The sequence below is a fragment of the Fistularia commersonii genome, chromosome 17 (assembly GCF_037954325.1).
Source record: "Fistularia commersonii isolate RoL2024-O1a breed Wild chromosome 17, RoL_Fcom_v1.0, whole genome shotgun sequence".
Classification (NCBI taxonomy): domain Eukaryota; kingdom Metazoa; phylum Chordata; class Actinopteri; order Syngnathiformes; family Fistulariidae; genus Fistularia; species Fistularia commersonii.
The window spans coordinates 456,784-477,125 of record NC_141300.1 but is presented as its reverse complement, the minus strand read 5'-3'; positions in this window follow the sequence as shown (position 1 = coordinate 477,125).

Sequence of the window (20,342 nt, the reverse complement as noted above, 5' to 3'; positions counted from 1 at the left end):
ATTCGATCAAAAAGTGCTTATCTCACAGAGTTGAAGCGTTTTTGATTCGGAGTGGAAATAACTAATGAATTTCATCAAGCTGGTTTCTGCTGTTGAAATATGTTGTTTAGGACAAGATTTTGCACAAAATATGTCAAATTCAGTGAAATCCCATCACAGGTTCAAGAGATATAGCCATTCGTTCAAAAATTGCTTATCTCACCAAGTTGAAGAGTTTTTGATTAGGAGCAGAAATAACTATTGAATTTCATGAACCTGGTTTCTGCTGTTGAAATATGTTGTTCAGGACATGATTCTGCACAATATATGTCAAATTCTTGTGAGCCCATTACAGATTCAAAGGATATAGCCATTCGTTCAAAACATGCTTATGAGAGCGAGTTGAAGCGTTTTTGATTAGGAGTGGATATAACTAATGAATTTCATCAAGCTGGTTCCTGCTGTTTAAATATGTTGTTTAGGAAAAGATTCTGCACAAAATATGTCAAATTCAGTATAATCCAGCGACAAGTTCAAAAGATATTGCCATTCGATCAAAAAGTGCGTATCTCACCGAGTTGAGCGTTTTTGATTCGGAGTAGAAATAACTAATGAATTCCATCAAGCTGGTTTCTGCTGTTGAAATATGTTGTTTAGGACATGATTCTGCAGAAAATAATTCAAATTCAGTGTAATCCAGCAACAAGATCAAAAGATATAGCCATTCTTGCAAATAATGCTTATCTCACCGAGTTGAAGCGTTTTTGTTTAGGAGTGGAAATAACTAATGAATTTATTCAAGCTGGTTTCTGCTGTTGAAATATGTTTTTTGGGATATGATTCTGCACAATATATGTCAAATTCAGTGTGATCCCATTAAAGGTTCAAAGGATATAGCCATTCTTTCAAAAAGGACTTATCTCACCGAGTTGAAGCGTTTTTGATTAGGAGTGGAAATAACTTTTGATTTCAACAAGCTGGTTTCTGGTGTTGAAATATGTTGTTTAGGACATGATTCTGCACAATATATGTCAAATTCAGTGTAATCCCTTCACAGGTTCAAAAGATATAGCCATTCGTTCAAAAACTACTTATCTCACCGAGTTGAAGTGTTTTTGATTCGGAGTGGAAATAACAGGTGAATTTCATCAAGCTGGTTTCTGCTGTTGAAATATGTTGTTTAGGAAGTGATTCTGCACAATATATATCAAATTTAGTGTAATCCAGACACAAGTTCAAAAGATATAGCCATTCGATCAAAAAGTTCTTATGTCATCGAGTTGAAGCGTTTATGATTCGCAGTGGAAATAACTAATGAAAGAATCAAGATGCTTTCTGCTGTCTAAATATGTTGTTCAGGACATGATTCTGTACAATATATGTCAACTTCAGTGTAATCCCTTCATAGGTTCAAAAGATATAGCCATTCGTTCAAAAAGTGCTTAACTAACCGAGTTCAAGCGTTTTTGATTCGGAGTGGAAATAACCAGTGAATTTCATCAAGCTGGTTTCTGCTGTTGAAATATATTGTTTAGGATATGATTCTGCACAATATATGTCAAAGTCAGTGTGATCCCATTACAGGTTCAAAGGATATAGCCATTCATTAAAAAAGGACTTATCTTACCAAGTTGAAGCGTTTTTGATTAGGAGTGGAAATAACTAATGAATATCATCAAGCTGGTTTCTGCTGTTGAAATATGTTGTTTATGACATGATTCTGCACAATATATGTCAAATTCAGTGTAATCCAGCTACAAGTTCAAAAGATATAGCTATTCGATCAAAATGTGCTTATCTCACCGAGTTGAAACGTTTTTGATTCGGAGTGGAAATAACTAATGAATTTCATCAAACTGGTTTCTGCTGTTGAAATATGTTGTTTAGGACATGATTCTGCACAATATATATCAAATTCTTGTGAGCCCATTACAGGTTCAAAGGATATAGACATTCTTTCAAAATGTGCTCATGAGACCGAGTTAAAGTGTTTCTGATTTGGAGTGGATATAACTAATGAATTTCATCAAGCTGGTTCCCGCTGTTGAAATATGTGGTTTCGGTCAAGATTCTGCACAAAATATGTCAAATTCAGTATAATCCAGTGACAAGTTCAAAAGATATAGCCATTCGATCAAAAAGTGCTTATATCACCGAGTTGAAGCGTTTTTGATTCGGAGTGGAAATAACTTTTGAATTTTATCAAGCTGGTTTCTGCTGTTGAAATACGTTGTTTAGGACATGATTCTGGACAATATATGTCAAATTCAGTGTAATCCCTTCACAAGTTCAAAAGATATCGCCATTCGTTCAAAAAGTACTTATCTCACCGAGTTTAAGCGTTTTTGATTAGGAGTGGAAATAACTTTTGAATTTCATCAAGATGGTTTCTGCTGTTGAAATATGTTGTTTACGACAATATTCTGCACAATATATGTCAAATTCAGTGAAATCCCATCACAGGTTCAAAAGATATAGCCATTCTTTCAAAAATTGCTTATCTCACAAAGTTGAAGAGTTTTTGATTAGGAACGGAAATAACTATTGAATTTCATGAAGCTGGGTTCTGCTGTTGAAATATGTTGTTTAGGACATGATTCTGCACAATATATGTCAAATTCTTGTGAGCCCATTACAGGTTCAAAGGATATAGCCATCCGTTCAAAACGTGCTTATGAGACCGAGTTGAAGCATTTTTGATTAGGAGTGCAAATAACTAATGAATTTCATCAAGCTGGTTCCTGCTGTTGAAAAATGTTGTTTAGGACAAGATTCTGCACAAAAAATGTCAAATTCAGTATAATCCAGCGACAAGTTCAAAAGATATTGCCATTCGATCAAAAAGTACTTATCTCACCGAGTTGAAGCGTTTTTGATTCGGAGTAGAAATAACTAATGAATTCCATCAAGCTGGTTTCTGCTGTTGAAATATGTTGTTTAGGACATGATTCTGCAGAAAATAATTCAAATTCAGTGTAATCCAGCAACAAGATCAAAAGATATAGCCATTCTTGCAAATAATGCTTATCTCACCGAGTTGAAGCGTTTTTGTTTAGGAGTGGAAATAACTAATGAATTTATTCAAGCTGGTTTCTGCTGTTGAAATATGTTTTTTGGGATATGATTCTGCACAATATATGTCAAATTCAGTGTGATCCCATTAAAGGTTCAAAGGATATAGCCATTCTTTCAAAAAGGACTTATCTCACCGAGTTGAAGCGTTTTTGATTAGGAGTGGAAATAACTTTTGATTTCAACAAGCTGGTTTCTGGTGTTGAAATATGTTGTTTAGGACATGATTCTGCACAATATATGTCAAATTCAGTGTAATCCCTTCACAGGTTCAAAAGATATAGCCATTCGTTCAAAAACTACTTATCTCACCGAGTTGAAGTGTTTTTGATTCGGAGTGGAAATAACAGGTGAATTTCATCAAGCTGGTTTCTGCTGTTGAAATATGTTGTTTAGGAAGTGATTCTGCACAATATATATCAAATTTAGTGTAATCCAGACACAAGTTCAAAAGATATAGCCATTCGATCAAAAAGTTCTTATGTCATCGAGTTGAAGCGTTTATGATTCGCAGTGGAAATAACTAATGAAAGAATCAAGATGCTTTCTGCTGTCTAAATATGTTGTTCAGGACATGATTCTGTACAATATATGTCAACTTCAGTGTAATCCCTTCATAGGTTCAAAAGATATAGCCATTCGTTCAAAAAGTGCTTAACTAACCGAGTTCAAGCGTTTTTGATTCGGAGTGGAAATAACCAGTGAATTTCATCAAGCTGGTTTCTGCTGTTGAAATATGTTGTTTAGGATATGATTCTGCACAATATATGTCAAAGTCAGTGTGATCCCATTACAGGTTCAAAGGATATAGCCATTCATTAAAAAAGGACTTATCTTACCAAGTTGAAGCGTTTTTGATTAGGAGTGGAAATAACTAATGAATATCATCAAGCTGGTTTCTGCTGTTGAAATATGTTGTTTATGACATGATTCTGAACAATATATGTCAAATTCAGTGTAATCCAGCTACAAGTTCAAAAGATATAGCTATTCGATCAAAATGTGCTTATCTCACCGAGTTGAAACGTTTTTGATTCGGAGTGGAAATAACTAATGAATTTCATCAAACTGGTTTCTGCTGTTGAAATATGTTGTTTAGGACATGATTCTGCACAATATATATCAAATTCTTGTGATCCCATTACAGGTTCAAAGGATATAGACATTCTTTCAAAATGTGCTCATGAGACCGAGTTAAAGTGTTTCTGATTTGGAGTGGATATAACTAATGAATTTCATCGAGCTGGTTCCCGCTGTTGAAATATGTGGTTTCGGTCAAGATTCTGCACAAAATATGTCAAATTCAGTATAATCCAGTGACAAGTTCAAAAGATATAGCCATTCGATCAAAAAGTGCTTATCTCACCGAGTTGAAGCGTTTTTGATTCGGAGTGGAAATAACTTTTGAATTTTATCAAGCTGGTTTCTGCTGTTGAAATACGTTGTTTAGGACATGATTCTGCACAACACATGTCAAATTCAGTGTAATCCAGCGACAATATCAAAAGATATAGCCATTCGTGCAAAAAGTGCTTATCTCACAGAGTTGAAGCAATTTTGATTAGGTGTGGAAATAACTAATGAATTTCATCAAGCTGGTTTCTGCTGTTGAAATATGTTGTTTAACATTTGTTTCTGCACAATATATGTCAAAGTCAGTGTGATCCCATTACAAGTTCAAAGGATATAGCCATTCGTTCAAAAAGGACTTATCTCACCGAGTTGAAGCATTTTTGATTAGGAGTGGAAATAACTAATGAATTTCATCAAGCTGGTTTCTGCTGTTGAAATATGTTGTTTAGGACATGATTCTGCACAATATATGTCAAATTCAGTGTAATCCCTTCACAAGTTCAAAAGATATAGCCATTCCTTCAAAAAGTACTAATCTCACCGAGTTGAAGCGTTTTTGATTAGGAGTGGAAATAACTAATGAATTTCATCAAGCTGGTTTCTGCTGTTGAAATATGTTGTTTAGGATATGATTCTGCACAATATATGTCAAAGTCAGTGTGATCCAATTACAGGTTCAAAGGATATAGCCATTCATTCAAAAATTACTTATCTCACCGAGTTGAAGCGTTTTTGATTAGGAGTGGAAATAACTTTTGAATTTCATCACGCTGGTTTTTGCTGTTGAAATATGTTGTTCATGACATGATACTGCACAATATATGTCAAATTCAGTGAAAACTCTTTTCATAGGTTAAAAAGATATCGCCATTCGATCAAAAAGTACTTATCTCACCGAGTTGAAGCGTTTTTGATTCGGAGTGGAAATAACTAATGAATTTCATCAAGCAGTTTTCTGTTGTTGATATATGTTCTTTAGGACAAGATTCTGCACAATATATGTCAAATTCAGTGAAATCCCATCACAGGTTGAAAAAATATATTCATTCGTTCAAAAATTGCTTTTCTCACCAAGTTGAAGAGTTTTTGATTAGTATTGGAAATAACTAATGAATTTCATCAAGCTGGTTTCTGCTCTTGAAATTTGTTGTTTTGAACATCTTTCTGCACAATATATGTCAAATTCAGTGTAATCCCTTCACAAGTTCAAAAGATATAGCCATTCGTTCAAAAAGTACTTATCTCACCGGGTTGAAGCATTTTTGATTAGGAGTGGAAATAACTTTTGAATTTCATCAAGCTGGTTTCTGCTGTTGAAATATGTTGTTTAGGACATGATTCTGCACAATATATGTCAAATTTAGTGAAATCCCATTACAGGTTCAAAGGATATAGCCATTCGTCCAAAAAGTACTTATGTCACCAAGTTGAAGAGTTTTTGATTAGTATTGGAAATAAATAATGAATTACGTCAAGCTGGTTTCTGCTGTTGAAATATGTTGTTTAGGACATGATTCTGCAAAACACATGAAAAAATTCAGTGTAATCCAGCTACAAGTTCAAAAGATATAGCTATTCGATCAAAAAGTGCTTATCTCACCGAGTTGAAGCGTTTTTGATTCGGAGTGAAAATAACTAATGAATTTCATCAAACTGGTTTCTGCTGTTGAAATATGTTGTTTAGGACATGATTCTGCACAATATATGTCAAATTCTTGTGAAATCCCATTACAGGTTCAAAGGATATAGACATTCTTTCAAAATGTGCTGATGAGACCGAGTAAAATTGTTTCTGATTAGGAGTGGATATAACTAATGAATTTCATCAAGCTGGTTCCCGCTGTTGAAATATGTTGTTTAGGACAAGATTCTGCACAAAATATGTCAAATTCAGTATAATCCAGCGACAAGTTCAAAAGATATAGCCATTCGATCAAAAAGTGCTTATCTCACAGAGTTGAAGCAATTTTGATTAGGTGTGGAAATAACTATTGAATTTCATCAAGCTGGTTTCTGCTGTTGAAATATGTTGTTTAGGACATGATTCTGCACAATATATGTCAAATTCTTGTGAGCCCATTACAGGTTCAAAGGATATAGCCATTCGTTCAAAACATGCTTATGAGACCGAGTTGAAGCGTTTTTGATTAGGAGTGGATATAACTAATGAATTTCATCAAGCTGGTTCCTGCTGTTGAAATATGTTGTTTAGGACATGATTCTGCAGAAAATATTTCAAATTCATGTTAATCCAGCAACAAGATCAAAAGATATAGCCATTCTTGCAAATTATGCTTATCTCACCGAGTTGAAGCGTTTTTTTTTAGGAGTGGAAATAACTTATGAATTTCATCAAGCTGGTTTCTGCTGTTTAAATATGTTTTTTTGGATATGATTTTGCACAATATATGTCAAATTCAGTGTGATCCCATTACAGCTTCAAAGGATATAGCCATCCGTTCAAAAAGGACTTATCTCACCGAGTTGAAGCGTTTTTGATTAGGAGTGCAAATAACTAATGAATTTCATTAAGCTGGTTCCTGCTGTTGAAAAATGTTGTTTAGGACAAGATTCTGCACAAAATATGTCAAATTCAATATAATCCAGCGACAAGTTCAAAATATATTTCCATTCGATCAAAAAGTGCTTATCTCACGAAGTTGAAGCAATTTTGATTAGGAGTGGAAATAACTAATGAATTTCATCAAGCTGGTTTCTGCTGTTGAAATTTGTTGTTTAGGATATCATTCTGCACAATATATGTCAAAGTCAGTGTGATCCCATTACAGGTTCAAAGGATATAGCCATTCGTTCAAAAAGGACTTATCTAACCGAGTTGAAGCGTTTTTGATTAGGAGTGGAAATAATTGATGAATTTCATCAAGCTGGTTTCTGCTGTTGAAATATGTTGTTTAGGACATGATTCTGCACAATATATGTCAAATTCAGTGTAATCCCTTCACAAGTTCAAAAAATATAGCCATTTGTTCAAAAAGTGCTTATCTCACCGAGTTGAAGAGTTTTTGATTAGGAGTGGAAAAACCTAATGAATTTTATCAAGCTGGTTTCTGCTGTTGAAATATGTTGTTTAGAACATGATTCTGCACAATATATGTCCAAATCAGTGTAATCCCTTCATAGGTTCAAAAGAAATCGCCAGTCGTTCCAAAAGAACTTATCTCACCGAGTTGAGGCGTTTTTGATTCGGAGTGGAAATAACCAATGAATTTCATCAAGCTGGTTTCTGCTGTTGAAATATGTTTTTTAGGATATGATTCTGCACAATATATTTCAAATTTAGTGTAATCACATCAAAGGTTCAAAAGATATAGCCATTCGTTCAAAAACTGCTTATCTTATCGGGTTGAGGAGTTTTCGATTAGTATTGGAAATAACTTTTGAATTTCATCACACTGGTTTCAGCTGTTGAAATATGTTGTTTAGGACATGATTCTGCACAATATATGTTAAATTCTTGTGAGCCCATTACAGGTTCAAAGGATATAGCCATCCGTTCAAAAAGGACTTATCTCACCGAGTTGAAGCGTTTTTGATTAGGAGTGCAAATAACTAATGTATTTCATCAAGCTGGTTCCTGCTCTTGAAAAATGTTGTTTAGGACAAGATTCTGCACAAAATATGTCAAATTCAGTATAATCCAGCGACAAGTTCAAAAGATATAGCCATTCGATCAAAAAGTGCTTATCTCACGAAGTTGAAGCGTTTTTTATTCGGAGTAGAAATAACTAATGAATTTCATCAAGCTGGTTTATGCTGTTGAAATATATTGTTTAGGACATGATTCTGTAGAAAATATTTAAAATTCAGTGTAATCCAGCGACAAGATCAAAAGATATAGCCATTCGTGCAACTAATGCTTATCTCACCGAGTTGAAGCGTTTTTTTTTAGGAGTGGAAATAACTTATGAATTTCATCAAGCTGGTTTCTGCTGTTTTATATGTTTTTTTGGATATGATTTTGCACAATATATGTCAAATTCGGTGTGATCCCATTACAGCTTCAAAGGATATAGCCATCCGTTCAAAAAGGACTTATCTCACCGAGTTGAAGCGTTTTTGATTAGGAGTGCAAATAACTAATGAATTTCATTAAGCTGGTTCCTGCTGTTGAAAAATGTTGTTTAGGAAGAGATTCTGCACAAAATATGTCAAATTCAATATAATCCAGCGACAAGTTCAAAATATATTTCCATTCGATCAAAAAGTGCTTATCTCACGAAGTTGAAGCATTTTTGATTAGGAGTGGAAATAACTAATGAATTTCATCAAGCTGGTTTCTGCTGTTGAAATATGTTGTTTAGGATATGATTCTGCACAATATATGTCAAAGTCAGTGTGATCACTTCATATGTTAAAAAGATATAGCCATTCGTTCAAAAAGTACTTATCTTACCGATTTGAAGCGTTTTTGATTAGGAGTGGAAATAACTAATGAATTTCATCAAACTGGTTTCTGCTGTTGAAATATTTTGTTTAGGACATGATTCTGCACAATATATGTCAAATTCAGTGTAATCCCTTCACAAGTTCAAAAGATATAGCCATTTGTTCAAAAAGTGCTTATCTCACCGAGTTGAAGCGTTTTTGGATTCGGAGTGGAAATAATCAATTAATTTCATCAAGCTGGTTTCTGCTCTTGAAATATGTTTTTTAGGATATGATTCTGCACAATATATGTCAAATTTAGTGTAATCACATCACAGGTTCAAAAGCCATATTCATTCGTTCAAAAACTGCTTATCTTATCGGGTTGAAGCATTTTTGATTGAGAGTGGAAATAACTAATGGATTTAATCAAGCTGGTTTCTGCTGTTGAAATATGTTGTTTAGGACATGATTCTGCACAACACATGTCGAATTCAGTGTAATCCAGCGACAAGATCAAAAGATATAGCCATTCGTGCAAAAAGTGCTTATCTCACCGAGTTGAAGCAATTATGATTAGGAATGGCAATAACTAATGGATTTCATCAAGTAGATTTCTACTGTTGAAATATGTCTTTTAGGACATGATTCTGCACAATATATGTAAAATTCAGTGTAATCCCTTCACAAATTCAAAAGATATAGCCATTTGTTCAAAAAGTACTTATCTCACCGAGTTGAAGCATTTTTGATTAGGAGTGGAAATAACTTTTGAATTTCATCAAGCTGGTTTCTGCTGTTGAAATATGTTGTTTAGAACATGATTCTGCACAATATATGTCAAATTCAGTGTAATCCCTTCATAGGTTGAAAAGATATCGCCAGTCGTTCCAAAAGAACTTATCTCACCGAGTTGAGGCGTTTTTGATTCGGAGTGGAAATAACCAATGAATTTCATCAAGCTGGTTTCTGCTGTTGAAATATGTTTTTTAGGATATGATTCTGCACAATATATGTCAAATTTAGTGTAATCACATCACAGGATCAAAAGATATAGCCATTCGTTCAAAAACTGCTTATCTTATCGGGTTGAAGTGTTTTTGATTAGGAGTGGAAATAACTGATGGATATCATCAAGCTGGTTACTGCTGTTGAAATATGTTGTTTAGGACATGATTCTGCACAACACATGTCAAATTCAGTGTAATCCAGCGACAATATCAAAAGATATAGCCATTCGTGCAAAAAGTGCTTATCTCACCGAGTTGAAGCAATTTTGATTAGGTGTGGAAATAACTAATGAATTTCATCAAGCTGGTTTCTGCTGTTGAAATATGTTGTTTAAGATTTGTTTCTGCACAATATATGTCAAAGTCAGTGTGATCCCATTACAGGTTCAAAGGATATAGCCATTCGTTCAAAAAGGACTTATCTCACCGAGTTGAAGCATTTTTGATTAGGAGTGGAAATAACTAATGAATTTCATCAAGCTGGTTTCTGCTGTTGAAATATGTTGTTTAGGACATGATTCTGCACAATATATGTCAAATTCAGTGTAATCCCTTCACAAGTTCAAAAGATATAGCCATTCCTTCAAAAAGTACTTATCTCACCGAGTTGAAGCGTTTTTTATTAGGAGTGGAAATAACTAATGAATTTCATCAAGCTGGATTCTGCTGTTGAAATATGTTGTTTAGGATATGATTCTGCACAATATATGTCAAAGTCAGTGTGATCCAATTACAGGTTCAAAGGATATAGCCATTAATTCAAAAAGTACTTATCTCACCGAGTTGAAGCGTTTTTGATTAGGAGTGGAAATAACTTTTGAATTTCATCACGCTGGTTTTTGCTGTTGAAATATGTTGTTCATGACATGATACTGCACAATATATGTCAAATTCAGTGTAATCCCTTCATAGGTTAAAAAGATATCGCCATTCGATCAAAAAGTACTTATCTCACCGAGTTGAAGCGTTTTTTATTCGGAGTGGAAATAACTAATGAATTTCATCAAGCAGGTTTCTGCTGTTGAAATATGTTGTTTAGGACAAGATTTTGCACAATATATGTCAAATTCAGTGAAATCCCATCACAGGTTCAAAAAATATATTCATTCGTTCAAAAATTGCTTTTCTCACCAAGTTGAAGAGTTTTTGATTAGTATTGGAAATAACTAATGAATTTCATCAAGCTGGTTTCTGCTCTTGAAATTTGTTGTTTAGGACATGATTCTGCACAATATATGTCAAATTCAGTATAATCCCTTCATAGGTTCAAAAGATGTCGCCATTCGTTCAAAAAGTACTTATATCACCGAGTTGAAGCGTTTTTGGATTCGGAGTGGAAATAATCAATGAATTTCATCAAGCTGGTTTCTGCTGTTGAAATATGTTTTTTAGGATATGATTCTGCACAATATATGTCAAATTCAGTGTAATCACATCACGGGTTCAAAAGATATCGCCATTCGTTCAAAAACTGCTTATCTTATCGGGTTGAAGCGTTTTTGATTAGGAGTGGAAATAACTAATGGATTTAATCAAGCTGGTTTCTGCTGTTGAAATATGTTGTTTAGGACATGATTTTGCACAATATATGTCAAATTCAGTGTAATCCCTTCTCAAGTTCAAAAGATATAGCCATTCGTTCAAAAAGTGCTTATCTCACCAAGTAGAAGCGTTTTTGATTCGTATTGGAAATAACTAATGAATTTCATCATGCTGGTTTCTGCTGTTGAAATTTATTGTTTAGGACATGATTCTAGACAATATATGTCAAATTCAGTGTAATCCCTTCACAAGTTCAAAAGATATAGCCATTTTTTCAAAAAGTGCTTATCTCACCGAGTTGAAGCGTTTTTGATTAGGAGTGGAAATAACTTTTGAATTTCATCAAGCTGGTTTCTGCTGTTGAAATATGTTGTTTAGAACATGTTTCTGCACAATATATGTCAAATTCAGTGTAATCCCTTCATAGGTTGAAAAGATATCGCCAGTCGTTACAAAAGAACTTATCTCACCGAGTTGAGGCGTTTTTGATTGGGAGTGGAAATAACCAATGAATTTCATCAAGCTGGTTTCTGCTGTTGAAATATGTTTTTTAGGATATGATTCTGCACAATATATGTCAAATTTAGTGTAATCACATCACAGGATCAAAAGATATAGCCATTCGTTCAAAAACTGCTTATCTTATCGGGTTGAAGTGTTTTTGATTAGGAGTGGAAATAACTGATGGATATCATCAAGCTGGTTACTGCTGTTGAAATATGTTGTTTAGGACATGATTCTGCACGATATATGTCAAATTTACTGTAATCATATCACAGGTTCAAAAGATATAGCCATTCGTTCAAAAACTGCTTATCTTATCGGGTTGAAGCGTTTTTGATTAGGAGTGGAAATAACTAATGGATTTAATCCAGCTGGTTTCTGCTGTTGAAATATGTTGTTTAGGACAAGATTCTGCACAACACATGTCAAATTCAGTGTAATCCAGCGACAATATAAAAAGATATAGCCATTCGTGCAAAAAGTGCTTATCTCACCGAGTTGAAGCAATTTTGATTAGGTGTGGAAATAACTAATGAATTTCATCAAGCTGGTTTCTGCTGTTGAAATATGTTGTTTAAGATTTGTTTCTGCACAATATATGTCAAAGTCAGTGTGATCCCATTACAGGTTCATAGGATATAGCTATTCGTTCAAAAAGTACTTATCTCACCGAGTTGAAGCGTTTTTGATTAGGAGTGGAAATAACTAATGAATATCATCAAGCTGTTTCTGCTGTTGAAATATGTTGTTTAAGACATAATTCTGCACAATATATGTCAAATTCAGTATAATCCCATCACAGGTTCAAAAGTTATAGCCATTCGATCAAAAGTGCTTATCTCACTGAGTTGAATCGTTTTTGATTCGGAGTGGAAAAAACTAATGAATTTCATCAAGCTGGTTTCTGACTTTTAAATATGTTGTTTAGGACATGATTCTGCACAATATATGTCAAAGTCAGTGTAATCCCTTCACAAGTTTAAAAGATATAGCCATTTTTTCAAAAAGTGCTTATCTCACCAAGTTGAAGCGTTTTTGATTAGGAGTGGAAATTACTAATGAATTTCATCAAGCTGGTTTCTGCTGTTGAAATATGTTGTTTAGGATATGATTCTGCACAATGTATGTCAAAGTCAGTGTGATCCCATTACAGGTTCATAGGATATGGCCATTCGTTCAAAAAGGACTTATCTCACCGAGTTGAAGCGTTTTTGATTAGGAGTGGAAATAACAGGTGAATTTCATCAAGCTGATTTCTGCCGTTGAAATATGTTGTTTAGGATATGATTCTGCACAATATATATCAAATTTAGTGTAATCCCTTCACAAGTTCAAAAGATATAGCCATTTTTTCAAAAAGTGCTTATCTCACCAAGTTGAAGCGTTTTTGATTAGGAGTGGAAATTACTAATGAATTTCATCAAGCTGGTTTCTGCTGTTGAAATATGTTTTTTTGGATATGATTCTGCACAATATTTGTCAAATTCAGTGTGATCCCATTACAGGTTCAAAGGATATAGCCATTCTTTCAAAAAGTACTTATCTCACCGAGTTGAAGCGTTTTTGATTAGGAGTGGAAATAACTTTTGAATTTCATCACGCTGGTTTTTGCTGTTGAAATATGTTGTTTAGGACATGATTCTGCACAATATATGTCAAATTAAGTGTAATCCCTTCACAAGTTCAAAATATATAGCCATTTTTTCAAAAAGTGCTTATCTCACCAAGTTGAAGCGTTTTTGATTAGGAGTGGAAATTACTAATGAATTTCATCAAGCTGGTTTCTGCTGTTGAAATATGTTGTTTAGGATATGATTCTGCACAATATATGTCAAAGTCAGTGTGATCCCATTACAGGTTCATAGGATATAGCCATTCGTTCAAAAAGGACTTATCTCACCGAGTTGAAGCGTTTTTGATTAGGAGTGGAAATAACAGGTGAATTTCATCAAGCTGGTTTCTGCCGTTGAAATATGTTGTTTAGGATATGATTCTGCACAATATATATCAAATTTAGTCAAATCACATCACAGGTTCAAAAGATATAGCCATTCGTTCAAAAACTGCTTATCTTATCAGGTTGAAGCGTTTTTGATTAGGAGTGGAAATAATTGATGGATTTTGTCAAGCTGGTTTCTGCTGTTGAAATATGTTGTTTAGGAAGTGATTCTGCACAATATATATCAAATTTATTGTAATCCAGACACAAGTTCAAAAGATATAGCCATTCGATCAAAAAGCGCTTATCTCACCGAGTTGAAGCGTTTATGATTCGCAGTGGAAATAACTTATGAAAGAATCAAGATGCTTTCTGCTGTCTATATATGTTGTTCAGGACATGATTCTGCACAATAAATGTCAACTTCAGTATAGTCCCATCACAGGTTCAAAAGATATAGCCATTCGTTCAAAAAGTGCTTAACTGACCGAGTTGAGACGTTTCTGATTAGGAGTGGAAATAACTAATGAATTTCATCAAGCTGGTTTCTGCTGTTGAAATATGTTGTTTAGGACATGATTCTGCACAATAAATGTCATTTTCAGTGCAATCCAGCTACAAGTTCAAAAGATATAGCCATTCGTGCATAAAGTGCTTATCTCACCGAGTTGAAGCAATTTTGATTAGGTGTGGAAATAACTAATGAATATCATCAAGCTGGTTTCTGCTGTTGAAATATGTTGTTTAGGATATGATTAGCACAATATATGTCAAAGTCAGTGTGATCCCATTACAGGTTCAAAGTATTTAGCAATTCATTCAAAAAGTACTTATCTCACCGAGTTGAAGCGTTTTTGACTATGAGTGGAAAAAACTTTTGAATTTCATCACGCTGGTTTTTCTGTTGAAATATGTTGTTCATGACATGATTCTGCACAATATATGTCAAATTCAGTGTAATCCCTTCACAAGTTCAAAAGATATAGCCATTCGTTCAAAAAGTACTTATCTCACCGAGTTAAAGCGTTTTTGATTAGGAGTGGAAATAACTCATGAATTTCATCAAGCTGGTTTCTGCTGTTGAAATATGTCGTTCATGACATGATTCAGCAATATATATGTCAAATTCAGTATAATCCCTTCATAGGTTCAAAATATATCGCCATTCGTTCAAAAAGTACTTATCTCACCGAGTTGAAGCGTTTTTGGATTTGGAGTGGAAATAATCAATGAATTTCATCAAGCTGGTTTCTGCTGTTGAAATATGTTGTTTAGGACATGATTCTGCACAACACATGTCAAATTCAGTGTAATCCAGCGACAAGATCAAAAGATATAGCCATTCCTTCAAAAAGTGCTTATCTCACCGAGTTGAAGCAATTTTGATTAGGAGTGGCAATAACTAATGAATTTCATAAAGTAGATTTCTACCGTTGAAATATGTTGTTTAGGACATGATTCTGCACAATATATGTCAAATTCAGTGTAATCCCTTCACAAGTTCAAAAGATATAGCCATTTTTTCAAAAAGTGCTTATCTCACCAAGTTGAAGCGTTTTTGATTAGGAGTGGAAATAACTAATGAATTTCATTAAGCTGGTTTCTGCTGTTGAAATATGTTGTTTAGGATATGATTCTGCACAATATATGTCAAAGTCAGTGTGATCCCTTCACATGTTCAAAAGATATAGCCATTCGTTCAAAAAGTACTTATCTTACCGATTTGAAGCGTTTTTGATTAGGAGTGGAAATAACTAATGAATTTCATCAAGCTGGTTTCTGCTGTTGAAATATGTTGTTTAGGATATGATTCTGCACAATATATGTCAAAGTCAGTGTGATCCCATTACAGGTTCATAGGATATAGCTATTCGTTCAAAAAGTACTTATCTCACCGAGTTGGAGCGTTTTTGATTAGGAGTGGAAATAACTAATGAATATCATCAAGCTGTTTCTGCTGTTGAAATATGTTGTTTAAGACATAATTCTGCACAATATATGTCAAATTCAGTATAATCCCATCACAGGTTCAAAAGTTATAGCCATTCGATCAAAAGTGCTTATCTCACTGAGTTGAATCGTTTTTGATTCGGAGTGGAAAAAACTAATGAATTTCATCAAGCTGGTTTCTGACTTTTAAATATGTTGTTTAGGACATAATTCTGCACAATATATGTCCCATTCAGTGAAATCCAATCAAAAGTTCAAAAGATATAGCTATTCGATCAAAAAGTGCTTATCTCACCGAGTTGAAGCGTTTTTGATTCGAGTTGGAAATAACTTTTGAATTACATTTAGCTGGTTTCTCCTGTTGAAATATGTTGTTTAGGACATGATTCTGCACAATATAAGTCAAATTCAGTGTAATCCAGCTACAAGTTTGAAAGATATAGCCCTAGGATCCAAAAATGCTTATCTCACCAAGTTAAAGCGTTTTTGATTAGGAGTGGAAATAACTAATGAATTTCATCAAACTGGTTTCTGTTGTTGAAATATGTTTTTTAGGATATGATTCTGCACAATATATGTCAAATTTACTGTAATCATATCACAGGTTCAAAAAATAAAGCCATTCGTTCAAAAACTGCTTATCTTATTGGGTTGAAGCGTTTTTGATTAGGAGTGGAAATTACTAATGGATTTAATCCAGCTGGTTTCTGCTGTTGAAATATGTTGTTTAGGACAAGATTCTGCACAACACATGTCAAATTCAGTGTAATCCAGGGACAAGATCAAAAGATATAGCCATTCGTGCAAAAAGTGCTTATCTCACCGAGTTGAAGCAATTTTGATTAGGTGTGGAAATAACTAATGAATTTCATCAAGCTGGTTTCTGCTGTTGAAATATGTTTTTTAGGATATGATTCTGCACAATATATGTCAAAGTCAGTGTGATCCCATTACAGGTTCAAAGGATATAGCCATTCGTTCAAAAAGGACTTATCTCACCGAGTTGAAGCGTTTTTGATTAGGAGTGGAAATTACTAATGAATTTCATCAAGCTGGTTTCTGCCGTTGAAATATGTTGTTTAGGACATGATTCTGCACAATATATGTCCAATTCTGTGAAATCATATCAAAAGTTCAAAAGATATAGCTATTCGATCAAAAAGTGCTTATCTCACCGAGTTGAAGCGTTTTTGATTCGAGTTGGAAATAACTTTTGAATTACATTTAGCTGGTTTCTCCTGTTGAAATATGTTGTTTAGGACATGATTCTGCACAATATAAGTCAAATTCAGTGTAATCCAGCCACAAGTTTGAAAGATATAGCCATAGGATCCAAAAATGCTTATCTCACCGAGTTAAAGCGTTTTTGATTAGAAGTGGAAATAACTAATGAATTTCATCAAGCTGGTTTCTGCTGTTGAAATATGTTGTTTAGGATATGATTCTGCACAATATATGTCAAAGTCAGTGTGATCCCATTACAGGTTCATAGGATATAGCCATTCGTTCAAAAAGGACTTATCTCACCGAGTTGAAGCGTTTTTGATTAGGAGTGGAAATAACTAATGAATTTCATCAAACTGGTTTCTGCTGTTGAAATATGTTTTTTTAGGATATGATTCTGCACAATATATGTTAAATTTACTGTAATCATATCACAGGTTCAAAAAATAAAGCCATTCGTTCAAAAACTGCTTATCTTATTGGGTTGAAGCGTTTTTGATTAGGAGTGGAAATTACTAATGGATTTAATCCAGCTGGTTTCTGCTGTTGAAATATGTTGTTTAGGACAAGATTCTGCACAATATATGTGAAATTCAGTGTAATCCAGGGACAAGATCAAAAGATATAGCCATTCGTGAAAAAAGTGCTTATCTCACCGAGTTGAAGCAATTTTGATTAGGTGTGGAAATAACTAATGAATTTCATCAAGCTGGTTTCTGCTGTTGAAATATGTTTTTTAGGATATGATTCTGCACAATATATGTCAAAGTCAGTGTGATCCCATTACAGGTTCAAAGGATATAGCCATTCGTTCAAAAAGGACTTATCTCACCGAGTTGAAGCGTTTTTGATTAGGAGTGGAAATTACTAATGAATTTCATCAAGCTGGTTTCTGCTGTTGAAATATGTTTTTTAGGACATGATTCTGCACAACACATGTCAAATTCAGTGTAATCCAGGGACAAGATCAAAAGATATAGCCATTCGTGCAAAAAGTGCTTATCTCACCGAGTTGAAGCAATTTTGATTAGGTGTGGAAATAACTAATGAATTTCATCAAGCTGGTTTCTGCTGTTGAAATATGTTTTTTAGGATATGATTCTGCACAATATATGTCAAAGTCAGTGTGATCCCATTACAGGTTCAAAGGATATAGCCATTCGTTCAAAAAGGACTTATCTCACCGAGTTGAAGCGTTTTTGATTAGGAGTGGAAATTACTAATGAATTTCATCAAGCTGGTTTCTGCTGTTGAAATATGTTGTTTAGGACATGATTCTGCACAATATATGTCCCATTCAGTGTAATCCCTTCACAAGTTCAAAAGATATAGCCATTCCTTCAAAAAGTGCTTATCTCACTGAGTTGAAGCGTTTTTGATTCGGAGTGGAAAAAACTAATGAATTTCATCAAGCTGGTTTCTGACTTTTAAATATGTTGTTTAGGACATAATTCTGCACAATATATGTCCCATTCAGTGAAATCCAATCAAAAGTTCAAAAGATATAGCTATTCGATCAAAAAGTGCTTATCTCACCGAGTTGAAGCGTTTTTGATTCGAGTTGGAAATAACTTTTGAATTACATTTAGCTGGTTTCTCCTGTTGAAATATGTTGTTTAGGACATGATTCTGCACAATATAAGTCAAATTCAGTGTAATCCAGCCACAAGTTTGAAAGATATAGCCATAGGATCCAAAAATGCTTATCTCACCGAGTTAAAGCGTTTTTGATTAGGAGTGGAAATAACTAATGAATTTCATCAAGCTGGTTTCTGCTGTTGAAATATGTTTTTTAGGATATGATTCTGCACAATATATGTCAAATTTACTGTAATCATATCACAGGTTCAAAAAATAAAGCCATTCGTTCAAAAACTGCTTATCTTATTGGGTTGAAGCGTTTTTGATTAGGAGTGGAAATTACTAATGGATTTAATCCAGCTGGTTTCTGCTGTTGAAATATGTTGTTTAGGACAAGATTCTGCACAACACATGTCAAATTCAGTGTAATCCAGGGACAAGATCAAAAGATATAGCCATTCGTGCAAAAAGTGCTTATCTCACCGAGTTGAAGCAATTTTGATTAGGTGTGGAAATAACTAATGAATTTCATCAAGCTGGTTTCTGCTGTTGAAATATGTTTTTTTGAATATGATTTTGCAAAATATATGTCAAATTCTGTGTGATCCCATTACAGGTTCAAAGGATATAGCCATTCTTTCAAAAAGTACTTATCTCTCCGAGTTGAAGCGTTTTTGATTAGGAGTGGAAATTACTAATGAATTTCATCAAGCTGGTTTCTGCTGTTGAAATATGTTGTTTAGGACATGATTCTGCACAATATATGTCCCATTCAGTGTAATCCCTTCACAAGTTCAAAAGATATAGCCATTCCTTCAAAAAGTGCTTATCTCACTGAGTTGAAGCGTTTTTGATTCGGAGTGGAAAAAACTAATGAATTTCATCAAGCTGGTTTCTGACTTTTAAATATGTTGTTTAGGACATAATTCTGCACAATATATGTCCCATTCAGTGAAATCCAATCAAAAGTTCAAAAGATATAGCTATTCGATCAAAAAGTGCTTATCTCACCGAGTTGAAGCGTTTTTGATTCGAGTTGGAAATAACTTTTGAATTACATTTAGCTGGTTTCTCCTGTTGAAATATGTTGTTTAGGACATGATTCTGCACAATATAAGTCAAATTCAGTGTAATCCAGCCACAAGTTTGAAAGATATAGCCATAGGATCCAAAAATGCTTATCTCACCGAGTTAAAGCGTTTTTGATTAGGAGTGGAAATAACTAATGAATTTCATCAAGCTGGTTTCTGCTGTTGAAATATGTTGTTTAGGATATGATTCTGCACAATATATGTCAAAGTCAGTGTGATCCCATTACAGGTTCATAGGATATAGCCATTCGTTCAAAAAGGACTTATCTCACCGAGTTGAAGCGTTTTTGATTAGGAGTGGAAATAACTAATGAATTTCATCAAACTGGTTTCTGCTGTTGAAATATGTTTTTTAGGATATGATTCTGCACAATATATGTCAAATTTACTGTAATCATATCACAGGTTCAAAAAATAAAGCCATTCGTTCAAAAACTGCTTATCTTATTGGGTTGAAGCGTTTTTGATTAGGAGTGGAAATTACTAATGGATTTAATCCAGCTGGTTTCTGCTGTTGAAATATGTTGTTTAGGACAAGATTCTGCACAACACATGTCAAATTCAGTGTAATCCAAGGACAAGATCAAAAGATATAGCCATTCGTGCAAAAAGTGCTTATCTCACCGAGTTGAAGCAATTTTGATTAGGTGTGGAAATAACTAATGAATTTCATCAAGCTGGTTTCTGCTGTTGAAATATGTTGTTTAGGAC